Below are 14,425 nucleotides of genomic sequence, written 5' to 3' on the forward strand. Positions count from 1 at the left end.
TTGAACAGATAAAACACTTTGGTCCCAACGTTAAACAATGGCTACTGAAACTGTTTAACAATTGCATGGAAACATGTCAGATTCCCACAATCTGGAGGAAGGCTAAGGTTATTGCCATTTTAAAACCAGACAAAAATGCTGATGACCCCAGAAATTTCCGACCCGTATCGCTTTTCTACCATATCTTTAAAATCTTTGAAAGAATACTCCAGGATCGCCTCTCCAGTGCCGTAGAACCCTACCTAATCCCCCAACAAGCAGGTTTCCGCCCAGGGAAAAGCACTACATCTCAGGTAATTAACCTCACGCAGCTGATTGAAGACGGCTATGAGAACCGGAAAATAACCGGTGTCGCCTTTATAGACTTGACAGCCGCATATGACACCGTCAACTTACGTCTGCTAATGAAGAAGCTGTATGCCATTACCAGGGACTTTAAATTCACATCCACAGTTAGAAGTCTGTTAGAGAACCGTAGGTTCTCTGTGGAATTCCAAGGGATGCATAGCAGGTGGCGGGCCCAGAAAAATGGTCTCCCTCAGGGCAGCGTACTGGCACCCTTACTTTTTAACATATACACCAACGATCAACCACTGCCAGCTGGTACGGAAAACTATATCTACGCCGATGACCGTGCTATGGCCGTACAGGGTGACTCCTTTGAGGATGTTGAGACAAAGCTCACGGATGCGCTAGACATGCTCTGTCAGTACTACGCCGACAATCAACTCAAGCCGAACCCTAGCAAAACATAAGTTTGCGCCTTCCATCTCCGTAACAAGCAGACATCCCGTAAGCTACGTGTCTTCTGGAAGGACACTCCTCGAACACTGCGTTAACCCCAAATACCTAGGAGTAACCCTAGACAGGGCTCTGACGTATAAACAGCACTGTATTAACACCAAAATGAAGGTGAGCGGCAGAAATAATATTCTTCGGAAAATAACGAACTCCTCCTGGGGCGCAAAGCCAGAGGTAGTGGGGACCACAGCACTAGCAGTTTGCTTCCCAGCAGGTGAATATGCAAGCAGTGTCTGGTACAACTCTACCCACGCTAAACAGGTCGACATTGCTCTGAACGAGACCTGCAGGCTCGTCACTGGATGTCTGAAACCGACGCCAACAGACAAGCTCTACCATCTTGCTGGGATTGCACCTCCTGCAGTGCGAAGGGAAGCGGCAGCCTATAGTGAAAGAGCGAGGGCTGAGATGGCAGAGAGCCACCTCCTCCACAAAACTCAGCCAGCCACCAAACGCTTGAAATCTAGACGCAGTTTTCTCAGAGCAACCGAAGATTTTAGCGACCAACCTGCATCTAGGGTGGAGAGATGGAAGCGGTCGGGAGAAGGGCACTGGATGGAACCAAAGGAAGAACTGGCACCAGGTTACGATGAGGACTGGGTGGTCTGGAGATCACTAAACAGGCTACGCACCAACACTGCACGGTCAAGAGATAACCTTCTGAAGTGGGGATATTCTACAACATCTAATCTCTGCGACTGTGGAGAGGTGCAGACGACCCTGCACATGTATAACTGCCCTGAATGTCCTTCACACTGCACTTTAGAGGATCTGATGTTGGCAACCCCAAATGCTGTCGACGTAGCCCGCTTATGGACCAAATGCCTATAACATTTTGTTTCTGTGCACACACACACACACACACACACACACACACACACACACACACACACACACACATATATATATATATATATATATATATATATATATATATATATATATATATTCCTGTATCCATGGTGCTTCTGACACGAATAAAAAAAATATACAAGTGTAGTGTGAGCGTATGTCAGAGAAGAATTTGGAATGAAAGTCACGTTGCGTAACAGGGTGTGTTAGATGCTAGTTCAGGTGCTCAAGGAGGGGTAGGGAAAAGATTTAGTGGAAGACGTTGGTGAACTTCAAAATGAGGCTGATCAGATTTTATGAAATGTGCGCGAAAAACGCCATGTGGCTCCATGTTTCAGAGCAACATGGCGTTTGAGGGTAAGTGACTGAGGGTGTTAGTTGCGCTGGAATTGGGAAAGGTAATTTACTGAAGTACTCATTTACGTTTGAAAAATATATTTGTCAGATGTATGACATTCTTTTTATTAGTTCTTGATTTCTAGTTAGAATTTCATAAGAGTTGTCGAAAGTGCCCACATTAAATTTTACACTGTTCGTTGCATGGGGCTTGGAAACTTTGAGTAATAATTTTTTTTATGCCTACATGGTATTCACCAAGGAAAATATTCGTTCGGTAGGTCCGTTCGTCCCTGGCAAGCAGAGAAGATACTGGATGTTGGCAGAGTAGTTTTTGTATGGTATTTTCCATTCATTAAATTTGTCCGTACTGCTCATCAGCTCCTCCCATCTGTTCAGAACATTGTAGTCCATGCAAGTTGAGATGTAGCGTACTTCGTCGAATAAGCTAGCTTCGACTAACGTTGTAGCCATCGAATGCATCTGAACCATTAACTGTCGACAGGTCTACTCTACGTCAACCCATTTCAGACTTCGTTTAACATAATCCAATTATATGTTTCGAAGTCACTGTACTGATGAACATATTTCTGTAGGTACTGGATGCGGTTATGATAGATGAAACGTATATGCCTCTCCTCTATAAAAACGAACATAGGTTTCGCAAACAGAAATCTTGCGAAACTCATACAGCTGTGTTCGTACATGAGATCCAGTGCGCCGTAGACAAAGGCGCTCAGGCTGACGTCTTGTTCCTTGACTTTCCGAAGGATACAGTTCCGTACCGTCCTTTAGTTCACAAAATACGAACTTGCTAAGTATTGGAACAGATTTGTGATTGGATATAGGTATTGCAGGTATAAGTCAACACGTCGTTTGTAACGGAGCAATAGCGAGAGATGGAAAGGCAATTTTGGGAGTGCCCCTATGAACTATTATATGACCGTTGCTGTTTGCAATATACAGCGACCGGGAAAAAGACCTGCCTTATTTCAAAAGTTAGTTACAAACAAACGAACAAATATACAGACCAAATACCTTTATTCGCGAACAACAAATACTATCGATTTTACATTAGTTGACTCTAAAAATTTATGTCCAGTAAATGGGTCTTCCATTGCTGTCACATTGACGAAGCCTTCCCCGGAAGATGTCCATATTTTTTCGTGTCATTTGCGACCGAATGGAAGCCATTTCTTGGATGATTGAGTTCTTAAGTGCCTGCCGTGTTACTGGGCGATATTTGTTCTCTAGAGCCACTAAGTGTCCCCAAAGGAAAAAAATCGCATGGCGTTAAATCAGGTGATCCTGGTGAGCAGGTGATGTTCCCACGCGAAGAGAAAAGACGTCCAGGAAACAACTCTCTCAAAATTTCTAAAAAAACGCCGACAAGTGTGAGTTGTGGCTCGATTTTCAGGGAATCAGACTTCTCCCTTTTCGTAGTCCCCGACAAACTGGCTTAATTTACGTCGTAGGAAGGTCTCTGTAATGTGACAGTAGGATCTGAATTAATCGTTATCAAAAGTACGGATCATACACACCATATTCAGCAACGACGCGTAGAACTGTCGCACAATGGCTGTGAAATGGTCGTTAGAGAAGTTACTGAGGGCTTTCCGCTGCCCAATGGTGTAAATTTTGTTTGCTTACAGTACATGACAAGTGGAAGTGGGCCTCATCCTACGAAACCAAAACAGCGCCAGGGGGACTTTTGGAAAATTTGGAAATTTGTCGTAAGTCTTATGGGACCAAACTGCTGAGGTCATCGGTCCCTAAATGGTTCAAATGGCTTTGAGCACTATGGGACTTAACTGCTGTGGTCATCAGTCCCCTAGAACTTAGAACTACTTAAACCTAACTAACCTAAGGACATCACACACATCCATGCCCGAGGCAGGATTCGAACCTGCGACTGTAGCGGTCGCGCGGTTCCAGACTGTAGCGCCTAGAACCGCTCGGCCATCCTGGCCTGCTCTGTCCCTAAGCTTACACACTACTTAATTTCACTTAAACTAACTTACGCTAAAGACAACACACACACACCCAAGCCCGAGGGAGGGCTCGAACCTCCGTCTGGGGCAGCCGCGCGGACCGTGACAAGGCGCCCTAGACCGCTCGGCTACCACGCGCGGCTGGGGAATTTTCTGAAGAACTTACCCAGACGCTGCTCGGCGACTTTCAAAATCTCACTCACTTAATTCTTGGGTAATCGTCATTTTGTATGGGTATACGTGATGATATTCGTGAAGGATTCTTCCTGCACTGCTATCAGACAGTCACAAGGCGACCGCATGTTTAAGTACTGAACGCTTTGGCGATTGCTGGACGTACGCTCCCACACGCGTCACATTTTCCGGCATTGTTGCAGTTGAAGGTCGGTCAGCAGACTCTCTTTTCAGTGCAGAACATGATGCTCTAAAGAGCGATACTCAAACTCGAAACTTTTTCTATCAGGAACAGAATCACGCCGGCCAAGGTCAAGCCGAATGCGAAATGCTCGCTGAGTATTAATCACAGAACCACTGTTACGAATAAACTCCACCACAACAAATGCACGAAGCGCACATAGCCAAGACATTGTGCCTACTGAAAATGGCACACCGCTATCGATCGGTATCCTCTCAAAACATCAGTGTCCTCACCACAACTCACACAGTAACCTCTCCAAATACGGACGGTCTTTTTGTTCGTTAATAATTTATCGGGTAACTTTGGAGGTTCCGCGAGGCTATTTGCGAGCGATGATGTTGACTTTGGCAAGGTAGCAACGCCAGAAGACGGCAGCGATATTCAGGAAGACCTGCAGAGGATTGAAAATTGGTGCGGGGATGGCTGTTGACCCTAAAAGTACGTAAATGGAACGTATTGCGCATACGCAGCCGAAGAGCTCCACTAATGTTTGATTCACTGTTAATGACAAACCACTGGAAACAGTAACTGCCGTGAAACACATAGAAATAACCGTCTGAGCTACCTGAAGTGGAATGACCACATAAAACAAATACATAGTAAGAAATGCAGATGCCAGAATGAGATTCACTGGGAGAATCATAAGGATATTCACAGAAGAAGTGGCTTACGAAACACTTCTTCGTGCAGTTCTTGATTACAGTTCCTCACTCTGGAACCTTAGCGAGTAGGAGTATTAGAAGAGAAAGCGAACATACAACGAAGAGCGACGCGTTTCGTTGCAGGATCGTTTATTCGGCGCTAGAGCGTTGAGCAGATGTTCAACTCCAGCAGGAGACGCTACAAGAAAGGCGTTGTCCATCGCGGAGAGGTTTTGTTGCAATTTCGAGAGCGTGCGTTCCAATAATTGGACAAGACCTTACTTCCTCCCACATACGTCTTGCGAAGTGGTCAAGACGAGAAAATTGGAGAAATTACGTGTCATACGGGTCTTTACCGACGATGATTCTTCCCATGCGCCATTCGTGAGTAGAACGTAAAAGGAGGAAAAGATTGTGACACTAGAAGTTCCCTCGGCCACACTCCGTAACATGGTCTGCGGAGTATAGACGTAGATGCAGATGCGCTATAAATTACACTACTGGCCATTAAAATTGCTACACCACGAAGATGACGTGCTACAGACGCGAAATTTAACCGACAGAAAGAAGATGCTGTGACATGCAAATGATTAGCTTTTCAGAGCATTCACACAAGGTTGGCGCCGGTGGCGATACCCACAACGTGCTAACATGAGGAAAGTTTCCAACCGATTTCTCATACACAAACAGCAGTTGACCGGCGTTGCCTGGTGAAACGTTGTTGTGATGCCTCGTGTAAGGAGGAAAAATGCGTACCATCACGTTTCCGACTTTGATAAAAGTCGGATTGTAGCCTATCGCGATTGCGGTTTATCGTATCGCGAAATTGAGGCTTGGGTTGGTCGAGATCCAATGACTGTTAGCAGTATATGGTTTCGCTGGGTTCAGGAGGGTAATACGGAACGCCGTGCTGGATCCCAACGGCCTCGTATCACTAGCAGTCGAGATGACAGGCATCTTAACCGCATGGCTGGAACGGATTGTGCAGCCACGTCTCGATCCCTGAGTCAACAGATGGGGACGTTTGCAAGACAACAACCATCTGCACGAACAGTTTGACGACATTTGCAGCAGCACGGGCTATCAGCTCGGAGACCATGGCTGCGGTTACCCTTGACGCTCCATCACAGACAGGAGCGCCTGCGATGGTGTACCCAACGACGAACCTGCGTGTACGAATTGCAAAACGTCATTTTTCGGATTAATCCAAGTTCTGTTTACAGCATAATGATGGTCGCATCCTTGTTTGGCGACGTCGCGGTGAACGCACTTTGGAAGCGTGTATTCGTCATCGCCATACTGGCGTATCACCCGGGGTGATGGTATGGGGTTCCATTGGTTACACGTCCTCGGTCACCTCTTGTTCGCATTGACGGCACTTCGAACAGTGGACGCTACATTTCAGATGTGTTACGACCCGTGGCTTCATTCGATCCTTGCGAAACCCTACATTTCAGCAGGTTAATGCACGACCGCATGTTGCAGGTCCTGTACGGGTCTTTCTGGATACAGAAAATGTTCGACTGTTGCCATGGCCAGCACATTCTCCAGATGTCTCACCAATTGAAAACGTCTGGTCAATGGTGGCCGAACAACTGGCTCGTCACAATACGCCAGTCACTACTCTTGATGAACTGTGGTATCGTGTTGAAGCTGCATGGGCAGCTGTACCTGTACACGCCATCCAAGCTCTGTTTGACTCAATGACCAGGCGTATGAAGGCCGTTATTACGGCCAGAGGTGGTTGTTCTGGGTACTGATTTCTCAGGATCTATGCACGCAAATTGCGTGAAAATGTAATCACATGTCAGTTCTAGTGTAATATATTTCTCCAATGAATACCCGTTTATCATCTGCATTTATTCTTGTTGTAGCAATTTTAATGGCCAATAGTGTAGTTACTGTCTATTTGCCCTCTCTCCATAAGAGTCGTATTCTCGAAGAAATGTAATCATTTTCTGAATGGTTTGTGTACTTGTATTAAACCCACAAACTTGTGGGAAATTTCCATAAGGTTACTTTTATCCCCTTGCAGTATTTTAACGGAATCGTTAATTATTGCAACTCGAAAATGTACGAGATTTAACAACAACTCCGAGTTGACTATGGGGTAATACAATAGGTTATTGTTCTTGCAATAAAAGACAAGATTTCAAAGACGAATACACTTGCAAGATTTTCTGAACTGCAAGAAAGCGTGCAAGCCATCTTGCTTGTTTATATCCCAACATTATTTTGTGTTGCATCACTGCTTGTACACAAAAAAAAGAAAATTATTTGCGTGATTCTACAGGCACTTGCATGTATATAAAAGTACGAATAAGCATTCGTAACTTTGTGTTCGACTATCTATGAAAACCATGCTGCTAACGCTTGGATAGCGTAGAGGAAGTCAAATCAAACATCTTTCAGCCGTCTAAATTTCCAAACAGTTATTTTATTGGGCTATCAGTCTCGGTGATATATTACGCCATCTTCAGGCCCCTGACCGACGTGTAGGAGATTCCAACCTCGGTTCCTACACGTCGGTCAGAGGACCTGAAGATAGCGTAATATATCGCCGAAACTGGTAGCCCAATAAAATAACAGAAATTTAGACAACTGAAAGGTGTTTCATCTAATGAATAGACGAGGTCCCGCCACCATCTCTGAAAAGTTTGGCATACAGAGATTTGGATAGTACTGTGTGCAATTATGTGGCATGCTGCCCACATTCTCTTCACAAGCCCTCTAGAGGAAAAAGAAAATGTTAGATTGTCCTTCACGCTGAACTCTGCCTAAATTTGTACCGTCATTATTTGTGCAAATTCCAGTCCCTTTCTCTTTAAGATAGTGCATTTCAAGAATATACACTGAAGAATGATCTACAACGATTCCGGTTTTGGAATGGAAATTCAGGAGATCTAATATTTTGATGGTAATACCGGTTGTAATACACTCGCCATAGCGAGATTTTGAAGGAAATTGTATTATATATCTGTATAAAAGCCAGTGAACAGACAATTCATGTTACGAGAAGAATTTCATTGACACAAAAGTCAATAAAAGATTGTTCATTTCAAGAAGGTACGTATTTATTCCACAATTGACGTATACTTCAATTGTGATCTATTAACGAATACCAGCTCGAAAACATTTCCGACGGGAGCGTTCAGTTCTAATTAAATAGTTTGATACTTTCTTCGGAAAAGGAGCAATTTCACGGATCATTTAAATCCACCAATGTCGAACATTTCTAAGAATTGAAAGCAAATCTGATTGGTACGCAACAGAGCTCAGACGAATATTTCTCCGCAATTTTGATTAACATTTGCAGCTTCAATACAGCGCCTGCAGCAGCTGGAGCAGATCGCTACAACAACGAAAACGTGTAGTGTGAAAGCAGTTTCACACATCGCCCTGTATCAAACCAACGGTGTAGGTATTCAACACAACAGAGCACACACAGTCACTCATACATATAAAGACAAACACAAGGTGCCCTGGGAAACATATAGAGACACTCACTCAATATAAGTGCTCATCAGAGCGAATTTATAATATACACATCTTATCATTGGAGAGAGGAGGCATTCTAGAGACGTGACGTCAGAGCGAAATGGCAATATTTTTCCGCACATCAGCAATACAGCCTAACATCAGACCATGACTTCTGCGTACAAGTGGAAGGGTACCAGAGCGATGGTAAACTGCAGTACGACTGTTACGTCTCCTCTGGCTACTGAACGTAATGTTTATTTCCTCGTAAGATGTCACTGTCTTTTCGTATGTATTTTCGGCTGTCGACGATCATTTTATAGGGCTGTTGTGAACATATCATAATTTCCGAATCACAATTGGACATGAATTTCGTAAACAGCAGGTTCATACACCTCTGAAACCTTTGTAGTGTTTCTGTTACAAAGAATCTACATCTACATCTACATCTACATCCATACTCCGCAAGCCACCTGACGGTGTGTGGCGGAGGGTACCTTGAGTATCTCTATCGGTTCTCCCTTCTATTTCAGTCTCGTATTGTTCGTGGAAAGAAGGATTGTCGGTATGCCTCTGTGTGGGCTCTAATCTCTCTTCGCGAGATATACGTAGGAGGGAGCAATATACTGCTTGACTCTTCGGTGAAGGTATGTTCTTGAAACTTTGACAAAAGCCCGTACCGAGCTACTGAGCGTCTCTCCTGCAGAGTCTTCCACTGAAGTTTATCTATCATCTCCGTAACGCTTTCGCGATTACTAAATGATCCTGTAACGAAGCGCGCTGCTCTCCGTTGGATCTTCTTTATATCTTCTATCAACCCTATCTGGTACGGATCCCACACTGCTGAACAGTATTCAAGCAGTGGGCGAACAAGCGTACTGTAACCTACTTCCATTGTTTTCGGATTGCATTTCCTTAGGATTCTTCCAATGAATCTCAGTCTGGCATCTGCTTTACCGACGATCAACATTATATGATCATTCCATTTTAAATCACTCCTAATGCGTACTCCCAGATAATTTATGGTATTAACTGCTTCCAGTTGCTGACCTGCTATTTTGTAGCTAAATGATAAAGGATCTATCTTTCTGTGTATTCGCAGCACATTACACTTGTCTACATTGAGATTCAATTGCCATTCCCTGCACCATGCGTCAATTCGCTGCAGATCCTCCTGCATTTCAGTACAATTTTCCATTGTTACAACCTCTCGATACACCACAGCATCATCTGCAAAAGCCTCAGTGAACTTCCGATGTCATCCACCAGGTCATTTATGTATACTGCGAACAGCAACGGTCCCATGACACTCCCCTGCGGCACACCTGAAATCACTCTTACTTCGGAAGACTTCTCTCCATTGAGAATAACATGCTGCGTCCTGTTATCTAGGAACTCCTCAATCCAATCACACAATTGGTCTGATAGTCCATATGCTCTTACTTTGTTCATTAAACGACTGTGGGTAACTGTATCGAACGCCTTGCGGAAGTCAAGAAACACGGCATCTACCTGTGAACCCGTGTCTATGGCCCTCTGAGTCTCGTGGACGAATAGCGTGAGCTGGGTTTCACATGACCGTCTTTTTCGAAACCCACGCTGATTCCTACAGAGTAGATTTCTAGTCTCCAGAAAAGTCATTATACTCGAACACAATACGTGTTCCAAAATTCTACAACTGATTGACGTTAGAGATATAGGTCTATAGTTCTGCACATCTGTTCGACGTCCCTTCTTGAAAACGGGGATGACCTGTGCCCTTTTCCAATCCTTTGGAACGCTACGCTCTTCTAGACACCTACGGTACACCGCTGCAAGAAGGGGGGCAAGTTCCTTCGCGTAATCTGTGTAAAATTGAACTGGTATCCCATCAGGTCCAGAGGCCTTTCCTCTTTTGAGCTATTTTAATTGTTTCTCTATCCCTCTGTCGTCTATTTCGATATCTACCATTTTGTCATCTGTGCGACAATCTAGAGAAGGAACTACAGTGCAATCTTCCTCTGTGAAACAACTTTGGAAAAAGACATTTAGTATTTCGGCCTTTAGTCTGTCATCCTCTGTTTCAGTACCATTTTGGTCACAGAGTGTCTGGACATTTTGTTTTGATCCACCTACCGCTTTGACATAAGACCAAACTTTCTTAGGATTTTCTGCCAAGTCAGTACATAGAACTTTACTTTCGAATTCATTGAACGCCTCTCGCATAGCCCTCCTCACATTACATTTCGCTTCGCGTAATTTTTGTTTGTCTGCAAGGCTTTGGCTATGTTTATGTTTGCTGTGAAGTTCCCTTTGCTTCCGCAGCAGTTTTCTAACTCGGTTGTTGTACCACGGTGGCTCTTTTCCATCTCTTACGATCTTGCTTGGCACATACTCATCTAACGCATTATGTACGACGGTTTTGAACTTTGTCCACTGATCCTCAACACTATCTGTACTTGAGACAAAACGTTTGTGTTGAGCCAACAGGTACTCTGAAATCTGCTTTTTGTCACTTTTTCTAAACAGAAAAATCTTCCTACCATTTTTAATATTCCTATTTACGGCTGAAATCGATGTTTTCTTTGGTATGCAAGGTAGTAATTTTATCACTTTACAATTTGTCACCATAGATTATTGTAGAGGAGAATATATGTCATGTGCTGGGGGTAAATTTCTTACATTGGATTATTAACAGCGCTGCATTCCGCATGAGTAATAGGTTGAAAGCCGCACCTCTCTTGATTTATAGTGTGTTTTAAGTACAGAACCGTGTAGCCCTAGAAGCGCATCTGTTTATGTTCGACGGTTATTTCTACCTTACCAAAACCTTCTTGGTACCGATCTCAGCCACTATAACAATATTTCTGCATTGATAGCTCAGTTGATTCATGTAAAAAGCTTCAAACTACATCCGCCTCGAGCTCCATCATGCAGAAACCATGCATTTCTTCTACAAAACCATCTGTTACATCACCACAACACTCTCGCATCTACTATAAACCGATAAGGGGTGCTAACCTCCTCGACATGCACGCATCTGGAGAGATCTTGTGCACTTAGATGGATGCCGTGAGTGAGACTGGTGCCGAACAGTGTACACTGAATGGCAGTTACAGACCTGGGTCGCTCTTTTCTTTCACGAGACGTGGAATGTTGTGGTCTACTTCCGGTCAGTTGCTAATTAAATCGGCGTCAGTGCTGCAGGGAGCAATGCCAGGAGATCTTTCAATCTCTAACTTTGTCCTAAGAATGTGAGAAATCTCTGTGACTCCCTTCCGCATAGGGAAAGATGGGCAATCTTAATCGTAATTCGCACCCTATGAATGAAGTGCTAGAAGTGTGTAGATCACTGTGTGGTATACTTTGGTGAATATGTTCGAGAATTACAATGAATGGACGTACTGGACAGTCATCTATCTTCATTCGCAGTCTAGTATATGACACTCGCAAAGTAGCGGAGGGGCAGTTTAGTGATGGTACAGAAATTGGGAAGCATTCTGCCTTGTCATTGCTTGGCGCTCAAATTACAGAAAAAACTTGTAAGATACTAAAATTGTTTTGCTTATTACAGAACATTGACAGTGTCTTTTCCATCCCATCCATCCATTGGTACACTGCTGATTACCACATAATGGCTGACTGACATCATTTGTTTGAGATGGAGAAAGAGTCTTGGTAGAAGGGCAATACCTTCTAAGGATGGCTAGCTATGAAACAGTGATCACATACATGACTACAATATGAGAGATCTATCGAAATGGAAGACTGAGCCATCTGCTACCCCATCACTGTGAAAGATGAGTTTACATGTAGAGGACATCAATCACCATCAAATAGCTGTTGTAAACGCTCCACAATGCTGCTAAACACTTCCAGTTTCCTTGTGTTGTGACAGTCTTTTATTTCAGTCACCCAGAGCGTGTGTCGTGGGATCGGCAGCAGCATGATTTACGCTGTGCAATATCCAGTTTTCTGTAAGAGGTAATGGATCAAAACTTGTAAATGTCAGTTTGGAACCTGACACAGACCTCGAAATGTATGGCGGTGCAGAAAGCTGTAGTAATACACTACTTGGACATGTTACAGTGAAAAAAAAAATGTATTAGACAACAAAACAGGGACACTCCCTTGCGACTGGTAGTCTGTGGGATATGAGGCTCCGACAGTACAGACGATGAAACCTTACACTGGCCTGTGCAAGCGACTTTGATCACTTGCCACTTGCTATAATTGACCGATACCTGTATATTCAATAGGATTACCACATTTGCTCAATGTCAGCACAGAGAGGGTATTTGTTTTGGATGTATCAGAACAGAGATATATGATAAAATCTTGTCAAGTTCTTTGTCGTATGAAGTTAACGGTGCTTTTATAGTTTGTAGCTTTTCTCTGTTGGATGGTACAAAATAAGGATCTTGGGAATGTTTGGGTGATAGACGTGAATGCATCCTGAGGGAAGCAGATCTCCTTCACACTGCAGTGCCTGTACATAGTTTCAAAAAGGATAGCAGTGCAGTAGCAAAAACCTTGCCCTTCTTCCAGTTCCTGTACTGTCTTTTATACTACCTTGAGTTGCAGGAGAAAACTTCATTGAGCACTGGCCTCATACATTGTACACCATTGGTGGAGCTATGACAAAATGTCCCCATTTCCACCGAGTGGTCAAACGGATGGTCTTGCCGCATTAACGCAGCTCACCCTGATTTTCCACTGGTTGCAGAAGGTCTTAGATATAGGGCTCCCTGACTTCTGTTCAGTTCCAACTTAAACTGGGATGATCACTTGGATGAAGCTACAGGGATGGCAAGGCAGAGACTGAGGAAAAGTTGCAGGATGCAGAGGGACTGTCTAAAACCACATTGGATTTTTGCTGTATCAGATAGGTTTGAAATCAATTTAATTAATTAGCCTATCAATCTCACTTCAGTGACATGCCGCTTGGTGGGTGGAGGTGATAGCTAGAGCACCATGGATATGATTCTTGACTGGGGCGTGTTTTTTTTTTTTTGTTACTTTATCTTTGAACGATATTTGATTCTCTCACCTACACAAGGAGGGACAACCATAGTAATAAAATCAGATGTATCAACGAATTTATAGTTATACATAGTAAAACCTGATATTTACAACTTCTCTGTGCTGTTACCTTAAAACACTTCGTACGTGGCGAAGCGTTTGGTTACCTTAAGAGGAAGTCTGAAAGTGAGGAGGCGTCCTGCAACAGAGGTAGATCTTAACACTTCATCAGGGGCCAAAAATGGGTTTAATATTCTAGTCCTGTGATGCATGTCATAACAGATAAGCAAAGATTTTTTTCCTACCTGATGAGAAAGTACAAAGACGAAAAGTAACCTAACCCATACTGTTACATAATTTTCGGAACACGTGACGACACTTCAGCGATGTGAAAAAGCGTGTATGAATCTATTTCTTCTATCTTGCAAAATGACTTTATAAAACGAGAAAATCTACATTACATATAAGAAATCCGAAGTGTGTGGTCAACAAGATCGCTGCCTCGGATTGGGTAACGTGGATTTTTTAAACTGGGAAGCCAATGTCAGTGTGGAACTGTTTTGAACTACTGTACACATCCAAGCTGCAGCTGCTTGTTTCTCAGTGCACTGCGGCTGGCTGCAGTGATGATCACGAGGAGCCCGCAACCTGCAGTAACAGATTAGCTCAGCCTGTGATGGATACAAAGGGTGCGCTGACCTGTCTATTCTTGCCCACAGCACCAAGGGTTGGCGAAGTGACCAATGTGTGGGGTGAGTGCCTTCAGAAGCGGGTAGGCGTGCATGTGTTGCGTGAGAGAAGATTCAAAATCGTGGATGTTTGCACTGGACACATTGATAACATCCGAATTTCTACCACTCCAATCATCACCGGATGCCCTCCAAAGCCGGTGGTGGTGCATTCTGGCA

The sequence above is a fragment of the Schistocerca cancellata genome, chromosome 2, assembly GCF_023864275.1.
Source record: "Schistocerca cancellata isolate TAMUIC-IGC-003103 chromosome 2, iqSchCanc2.1, whole genome shotgun sequence".
NCBI lineage: Eukaryota > Metazoa > Arthropoda > Insecta > Orthoptera > Acrididae > Schistocerca > Schistocerca cancellata.